Raw genomic sequence first — 9,487 nt, 5'->3', positions numbered from 1 at the left:
TTAATCTTGCTTTATGTATCCCTCCTTCCATCCTCTTTTTCATAATCTTATCCACTGCTTTTCTATGAAGTTCTTATACATATACATAGCTCTTAGATTATGAGGTGCCAAGATTGGCCATGGCAACCCAGCATCATTCTCAATAGCTATTCTAAGAGGGCCTGTCTCATCCCAGCCCTGTGATGTGGGTTCCTTTACATTCTCTTCTAAGTAATAATAGAATGGATTCTCTTTCCCTGTCTTTCTATGTTATTTTAAATCATTTACTAAATAGGTCTAATGCTACATAGCATTTTTCATTCCTTTTTGTTCAGCTATACTTACTGATATTTATAAGTCAGTGATAAAAATATTTTTATTCTCTCTTCTCATGTCTCCTCACACACTGAGGAAGCCCTATGTATTTAATGTAGTTCACTTACTATAAATGTATTTGTCAGTGTTATATGGTCTTCTGTGGTATGCCAACCAACTAACAATTCTTATTTTGTTGAGTAAGTTTTACTTCAAGACACCTACCAGACTATGAACAAATAATCTTTCTATAAGATCATAAATGTTAGAAAGAATAATCTTTACTAAAATTTATACTCTGAATTTATGTATTCTTGAATAATTTTGTAACATAATGAAATGGTCAGTTTCAGTTTGTATCTCCAGGGTCTTATTCAAACATTTTAAAGACTGAAATAAACAGCAACTAACTTGAGAAAAGTTTGGATAATTAAATCTTAAATGTATCACATGTTGGAATTAATTTAAATCATATTTTTTCTTTTTAACTAATATTCCAACTGAAAAAAGTCTCCTTCATTATAAATATCATAAAATACTATATGAGAATATGTGAGCCTCTGTTAGGTTTATCATACCCTAAAATAATCTGTAAGATATTCCTTTTGAATTCTGGAACATTTAAACACCAAATAAAACTAAAACAGTGATGGTTGGCTTGCAATAACTAAGTGTATTATAATTGATTTTTCTACTTAATATCTAAATCAGGCCACTTAGATTATTTTTATCTCTAATGTAAACACTTTTTAACTTATTATCGTGTGATTCTTGCTTATCTTAGAGGTACTCTCTCTGCCTTTTTGTGAAATTTCTTTATTATTCAGTTTCTTAATTTGTGATTTTCCCTTCCTGATACCTAAGAAATATTTTCAAGGAATCCACAAAAACATTATAGTCAATTTTAATAAATTGTCGAGTGGGTTCAAATTATTTCATGTAAAATCATGTTAAGAAGAAATGACTTCTGTGAAGAATTATGGTGGCTGGGTTTGGGTAGAAGGGCACATCTGAAGTTTATAATGGAAGAAGTAAAATGTACAATCTCTCTGTTACTCCTTACCTCCCAAGCTCAATGGCAAAGGGCACTATCACCAACACATAAAGTAAATTTGGAGAGCAAGATGAAGGGACCAAACCAGCAATGTGTCTTTTCCTGTACCTATTATTTGCTGTCTCTGACATGATTCCATGTTCTCCCAGACACAGACTTCCTAGTTCCTCAACCCCAGTGTGACAGGCACATTTGTTATCAGTGACCTTATTAAACATCAGTCTAGGTCAGAGATTTTTCCTCTTAAGGAACTATAAATTCTACAGGAACACCAGATGGATATTTTTCTTTTCTACTAGAGAATGAGGAAGTGTTTTTCACTAGAGATCACAACAGAATTAATAGAAAACTATTTTTCTTTTCTTTTGAAATCAACATGAAATTAAAACCTTATAACTTAATATGATTAATTGGTCATTTTATTAGCTAATATTATAAGTTAATTGGCTAATAGAAACATTAACATTATTAATTGGTAAATAACATTTTTTGTAGTGAGCTTGGAATTCTTTTCATAGTCCACCACACTAGCTCTGTGTCTAAATTCCTCCTTCTAAAGATGGAAAAGTTATACTTTCTACCCTAAGGTTCTTTTGAAAATTAAATGAGACAGTGTTTTTAAAGTGCTTAATATAGTGTCTACAGCATCATAATCTTTCAATACATGTTAACTCATTATTTTTGTTATTATTATTTTAGGGTTGTTTTTATATAATAACCCAAGGGTATCTTAGGATTACACTATGATATGTTAGCTATTTGTTTCCATACAGAGTATATTATTTCATATATAATAGTAGTAAATATAAACCAACTACAGGTAAAAATCAGTTACAAATAAGAAAACAAAGTAGTCATATTTCACAATTATTAATGCAGTACTAAAATAGATGACAAAATAGAGCCCAACATATTTTCTTCATAAACATCCAGGATTCCTGGGTCAAAAGGATTCAAAATAACATTTATAGGCTATTTGGGTAGCTAACTCTAAAATCAAAACAGTATGAAGTATCCACAATTCTCATTTCAAGCACACTTCAAGCAAGGTAGACATTGAATGAAACTAAAAGATTTATCAAATGTTCTAAAATGGATTACACATAATAACCAAGAAAGATGCTAGAAAGTGTCACTATTAGGTTGTGTCCCTACACTGAAATTCTCCAAACAATGCCTAATCATCACTTGCTAGTTAAAGATTAGTCACCTTGGATGAAAAACATTTGTTAAACTCTGATAGTTACAACTTTCTTATGGAATTATCCTTTATCAGTGAAATATTTTGGAACATTATTACAATGTTCAGGGTAAGAAGAAGAAATTGCTCAGACTATGGTTTTTAGACAGACTAAGTCTCTAAAAGGAAGGAAAGAATATCTCAATTTATCACTTTTTAAAGGAACTATAATTTGTTTGAGGTCTGGATAAAAAAGAAGACATTCAGGTTAATAGCAACATTATCCCACGATCATAAAGAGGGACCTGCCATTTATTATGTTAATGTGTACCAACTGATGAAGGAATTGGATATAATGTACATCCCTCTCCAGACAAGTATAACAATAGGAAATTTGAGCATGACATATCTGCAGGGAGAGCAACATGTTAGCATAGGTAAAGGGGTAATACGAGAGGTAATTTGATTTCATGAACTCCAAATGACTTTGGAGACTACACATGAAATTCTGTGAGTGGTCACAGCGAGGTTGGAAAAGCCAAAGATCAAACTCCATACCTTCTGGCTGCCAGTGTTTCTTTGTCTTTTCCTTATGCCATCAAAAGATACATTCAGTCTCAGAAAGAAATTTCTCATTGAAGTGAAACTTAATATAATAAATAATGTAACACCACTGTTTGTAAGCTCATGTTTGTCAACTTAATTTGTCATTCTTCTATATGTAGAAAAGAGATACTCATTATCTCCCTGTTCTTTACTGAACAAATTAGAATTTCTATGAATTCTGCAAGTTGCTAAGAACAAATAATATGAAGTATAGAGATACTCCTTTAAAAAAAACTAATTAAAAGGTTAAGTGAAAGATAACTGGACAATTAAATGTAAAGGCAGACAAAGATGAGCCTTTTCAAAACTCTAATCATAGAAGCACGTACTTCAGTTATTTGGGAAAGATATTCATGCTAAAAGAAATAATGCATAAAATATTATTTTATGCAATCAAAATAGTCAGCAATCCCCAGATTTTCTGAAAATCCCCAGATTTTCTCCAGGACCAAATCTAAATTCCTTATAATGGTCTAAATTTACCTACTTCTTACAATTTCTCTAATGAAACAGCTTATTCAAAGAAAACTATTTAATGCATTATCCCAGAAAATATTCTTGAGTGTGTCCTAATTTTAGTATTTGCTCATACTTGATGTCTTTTCTCCATGCTCAGCTAAAATCTGCATTTTCTTCACAATACAGGTCAAGACTCATTTCACCTTTAAAATTTCTCTTATCATCTCTTCCCATGGAATTCTATCCCTCTTTTAATTTTCCCCAGTGTTTATTAAGATCTATATCATTAGCCTGGAACCATCCCTAGGATGAGGACCTTGGAGAGCTTGTCTGTGGAGTCTTGACATTTAGTACTGTACTTTGTATAATAGTTGTATAGTAATTATTTTGTAGGTAAGGACGCTGTTGATGAAATGAAATGTAATACAGTTTTATATCGAGATATACTACTTGCAGAACATTCTACAAGAAATTTTTACTTGACAAACCTGGAGAGTCCTAATGTCAACTATATATGGGTAATCTTTCTATCACTCTAAATTTTATTATAATAAGAGGGGTATGATTCTTTAGAAGATTGAGAGAGATAATTTTAGAAAATAAATTAAAGTTAGTGTATCTACTTATAAAGCATCTAATTAGAGGTTATTATGTATTAGGTACTAGTTGGGCAAAAAGTCAATGACTGCAGAATATTCAACTATCATTCTATTTTTCTTCAAATAGAAGAAAACTTTTGTCCTATTCCATGTTAATAATTCTACAAATAGAAAATAAACAGATTTTAAAAAGGCATTAACTTTCTGACAATAATTTAGGCTATGTTCTTTAGTGGCTGTATCTAGCTTTAGCTCTAAAGGATTTTTTTTTTTTTTTTTTTTTTTTTTTTTTTTTTTTTGCAGTACGCAGGCGTCTCACTGTTGTGGCCTCTCCCGTTGCGGAGCACAGGCTCCGGACGCGCAGGCTCAGCGGCCATGGCTCACGGACCCAGCCGCTCCGCGGCACGTGGGATCCTCCCGGACCGGGGCACGAACCCGTGTCCCCTGCATTGGCAGGCAGACTCTCAACCGCTGTGCCACCAGGGAAGCCCCTCTCATTAAACTTTTTTAATGGGTCTCAAATTCTGTGACAGATTTTTGGTCAAGTTGTTTCCATTAAAAAGTACTGATTTTAAAAACTAATAACTTAAAACTGCCACACACAAAACAAATGGTCCACAACACATTCTCCTTTCCTTCTGAAGCTTTTACGATGCATTGTTATCATTAACCAGTCTTTTGCTATTAAACTTAAATGGCCAATTGAGACAAACAGTTCTGAGACCATTCTTCCACCACTGATTAAGACTGGGGTGGCAGGTATTGGGGCTAATATTCATTTAGCCTTCTGAGCTTTCTGGGTGGACTTGGACCTTGCCAGCTCCAGCTGCCTTCTGGTCCACTACTTTGATGACACCCACAGCAACCGTCTGTCTCATGTCACGAACAGCAAAGCGGCCTAGAGGAGGATAGTCAGAGAAGCTCTCAACACACATGGGTTTACCAGGAACCATATCAACGATGGCAGCATCAGCAGATTTTAAGAATTTGGGGCTATCTTCCAGCATTTTCCCAGAACGATGATCAATCTTCTCCTTCAGCTCAGCAAACTTGCAGGCAAAGTGAGCTGTGTGACAATCCAGCACAGGTGCATAGCCGGCACTGATTTGGCCTGGATGGTTCAAGATAATCACCTGAGCTGTGAAGCCAGCTGCTTCCATTGGTGGGTCATTTTTGCTGTCACCAGCCACATTGCCACGACAAACATCTTTGACAGACATGTTCTTGACATTGAAGCCCACATTGTCCCCAGGAAGGGCTTCACTCAAAGCTTCATGGTGCATTTCAACAGACTTCACTTCAGTTGTCACATTGACTGGAGCAAAGGTGACCACCATGCCAGGTTTGAGAACACCAGCCTCCACTCGACCCACAGGGACAGTGCCAATACCACCAATTTTGTAGACGTCCTGGAGGGGCAAACACAGGGGCTTGTCAGTTGGGCGAGTTGGTGGCAGGATGCAATACAGAGCTTCAAGCAGTGTGGTTCCACTGGCATTGCCATCTTTACAGGTGACTCTCCATCCCTTGAACCACAGCATGTTAGCACTTGGCTCTAGCATGTTGTCACCATTCCAGCCAGAAATTGGCACAAATGCTACTGTGTCGGGGTTGTAGCCCATTTTCTTAATGTAGGTGCTGACTTCCTTTACAATTTCCTCATATCTCTTCTGGCTGTAGGGTGGCTCGGTGGAATCCATTTTGTTAACTCCAACAATTAGCTGTTTCACACCCAGAGTGTAGGCCAGAAGGCCATGCTCACGGGTCTGCCCATTCTTGGAAATACCTGATTCAAATTCACCAACACCAGCAGCAACAATCAGGACAGCACAGTCAGCCTGGGATGTGCCTGTAATCATGTTTTTGATGAATTCTCTGTGTCCTGGGGCATCAATGATGGTCACATAGTACTTGCTGGTCTCGAATTTCCATAGGGAGATATCAATGGTGATACCACGCTCACATTCAGCTTTCAGTTTGTCCAAGACCCAGGCATACTTGAAGGAGCCCTTCCCCATCTTGGCAGCCTCCTTCTCGAACTTTTCAATGGTTCTCTTGTCAATCCCACCACATTTGTAGACCAGATGGCCAGTAGTGGTGGACTTCCCCGAATCTACGTGTCCGATGACAACGATGTTGATGTGGGTCTTCTCCCTTCCCATTTTTGCTTAGGTTTAGCAGTGGTTTTCACGACACCTGTGTCCTGGCAGCAAACCCGTTGCGAAAAAGCAAAAAGTTTTTTTCAGTGTTTAAATGGACACATTTTAAATGAAGTAAACTTTCTGATTATTCAGATTATAAATATAATAATAATATATTGTATATACAAAGCGTTTGTCGTTAGTATGAACTTGTAAAGTCACTGTAGCTAGGTTTAAGCAAAGGGGGATGGTTTACAATGATTGTAAGTAACTCATAAATCCCTTAAAAGGCAAGAAAATCAGGCTTAGAAAGCTATGCAGCCAGGAGTAAAACCAAGATTACCCTAGGATAACCCACATCATACCCTCCAATGCAGGGCAGTGTTTGCTACATTTAGAATCTGCCACCAATTTCTTTCTTCAGAATACATAGATATGCGTGCATGTGTGTGTGCACACATGCATAGATATTTTTATATATCTATATATAATTATACATGTAGAGAGATTACCAAATTCGTGTAGGTCTCCTTGCACAGTGTGAATTTGGGTTGTTCTCAATACAGCCCTCAATCTTTTCATAAAGTACTGGGTTAAGAAAACACTCTAGATATTGTTTTATATATATATACAATCAGAGTGGATAAAAATGGGGAAGAAGCAAGTTTATTTGTGATTTGTTTACCTATTACAAGAATCACTTTTGGTATCTTTCGTCCCACCCTGCCCTGATGTATCTGGATTGCAGTTGGAAGGAGAGGGTCAGGCAGGTTTAGGTAAATAGAGCTAGTGTAGGTGTATGGGGCCTATTGAGTTCTCTTCTTTCCCTTTATTCTTCTAATTTAGACAAAAATCATTTTGCCATATGTAGAGGAATGTTGTCAAGGATTAAAAAGGAGAAAAACCTGAATTAAGGATATAATGTACTGGCAATCACAAAAATTGAACCTAAAAATAGTAAGGGATCCAACTAATGTCTTTAACGTTCATGAACCATGCCCCTGAGATTACACCCTGATTTCTGGTGTTAAAAATGCATTAACTAAATTCTAATTCAACAAAATGTTTTCCTCCAATTTAAATTTGATTCTGTACAGAAAAGCATTCTTGTCTTACACCCAAAAAGTGTTTATTTGCAGACATTCTCTTTTGCAGTTATGCAAGTGTTAATAATTTAAGTGATGGTGTGCCTTTCTCCATTCTTATTCCTTTCTACTATTTCTTTGTCTCCAGTAATTTTTCTCCTTGTGATGTAACTCTCTCTTAAAAGAAGGACATAAGAGACTTTACTGTGATAGCAAATTGTTTTTCCATTCTTTTTGTTGTTTTATTGTTTGTTTTGCTTTTATTGTCAAAACCTGTTTGTATTTACTATGTGTTTTAAGATGATCGTAGCATTTTTCAGGTGAAGGTGATTAAACTGTATTGTAAACATCAAAAGAAAAAATCTACAGTTTAACAAATCCAACAGTGAATGATATAAAATATCTTTAGCTTTTCTGGTGACAATATTTATATATTGACAATATTCAATTTGGACAGCCTTCTGGTACATCAAAGAGTAAGTGTGGTCTCCATTATTTCAATTACTGCACAACATATTTGTTTAAAAATGCTTTTCAAAGAGTATAGTTTTAGAAAATGAAGATGATTATTTGGATAATGAAAAACATCTTAACAAAAGAAATTATAATGAAAGATGCACATCTGTAATTAACTTTTTGGCCTCAGTGTGATTTTTCACTCTGTTAGGAAAAACATAGAGACTATTTAGACTACAGATATAGATGAGGGAACAAACAACCTCTCTCCCAACTAAAATGCATTTTATTCATATGGATATTGATATACTTGAGGTAAAAAGATCTGGTAAAGTCTTCTTGGTCTATCTTGGCCAACAACACTATCTAGTAAATAACAAGATAAAACTGATCCTAGGATGTGTCTGACTCATGCTTCCACTGAAACATGATGGTTGTTACCCAATTGTGCTATTTTATTATAGTACCTCCCCTCCTCAAAAAAATGCAAAATACAGCAATCACAATATGCCCTTTTGTGATTCAGGCAGGGGGAAACTTGTTTCTTTATTAATGCTTGATTTGAATATTTTGTCTGAGAGCCTCCTGAGGGCTCTCTGAGTTACAAAGTAGTCTGGCAGACCTCTGAGGTATGAGGGTGTTCTCCCTGGGGTGCTATTTTTCCATTCTCCAAACTCTAATACAGGGGCTAGCCATAACTGTAGAAAACCAGTCAACTAGCCCCAGCCAAATGCAGGTTAAGATGGTGCCATAGAGAAGAATATAATATTTTTAGATGCACATAACCCTTTTCTCTACAATTTCAAGTGTCAAAAATATAGTATGTCTTATTTCTAAAGAAATGAAAAAATTGTATCTAAGTGATTCCATAAATGTCAAGCAATTGTAAACAGTGGCCACATTGCATGATAAATATAAATAATAGCCAAGGGTAACACCAAAGGATGAGCTATCAGAGACCACCTACAGACTAGGAGTGAGTCCTCCCAGTAGATAAGGATCTAAATTTTAAGTCTGGGCTTCCCTGGTGGCGCAGTGGTTGAGAGTCCGCCTGCCGATGCAGGGGACGCGGGTTCGTGCCCCAGTCCGGGAAGGTCCCACATGCCGCGGAGCGGCTGGGCCCGTGACCCATGGCCACTGAGCCTAAGCGTCCGGAGCCTGTGCTCCGCAATGGGAGAGGCCACAGCATTGAGAGGCCCGCGTACCGCTAAATAAATAAATAAATAAATAAATAAATAAATAAATAAATAAATAAATTCTAAGTCATATGGCACAAAGGGGACAAATAGATTTCCAGTGAGACACAAACCTCATACATACATTTCCTGTTTGAACATAACTGACATTGCATAATGCCCTGGTAGAATTCAGCTACTTGTTTTCATGGCATCTCTGTTCTCCTCAGCTTGCTGTTAGCTCTGTGAGAGCAGAGATTTTGTCTGTTTTGTTCACTGCTGAACTCTGAGCACCTAGAGAAGTGTCTGACACAAAGTAAGGGCTCAGTAAATATTTATTAAATAAATGAACTCCAGAGAAATGGGTGTCTCCCTAAAGCTGGCTCATAGCCTGTTGCTCAGCAGAATTTCTAACTGGACCTAGTTGTCTTCTGTTTT

The 9,487-nt window shown here is 36.3% G+C and overlaps 1 pseudogene across 1 annotated transcript; it reads right to left on the bottom strand.

Moving 5' to 3' along the window:
- Positions 1–4,684: 4,684 nt before the first annotated feature.
- LOC113617064 (elongation factor 1-alpha 1 pseudogene) lies at positions 4,685–6,369 on the bottom strand (annotated as a pseudogene). The gene has a single exon (XR_003431493.1). The product of XR_003431493.1 is annotated as an elongation factor 1-alpha 1 pseudogene (transcript).
- Between the last annotated feature and the right edge of the window lie 3,118 nt (positions 6,370–9,487).

Source organism: Aethalodelphis obliquidens, unplaced genomic scaffold (genome assembly GCF_003676395.1).
Source record: "Aethalodelphis obliquidens isolate GAN/ISIS:26980383/991018 unplaced genomic scaffold, ASM367639v1 scaffold4, whole genome shotgun sequence".
NCBI lineage: Eukaryota > Metazoa > Chordata > Mammalia > Artiodactyla > Delphinidae > Aethalodelphis > Aethalodelphis obliquidens.
This window is presented reverse-complemented; position numbering and strand designations above follow the sequence as displayed.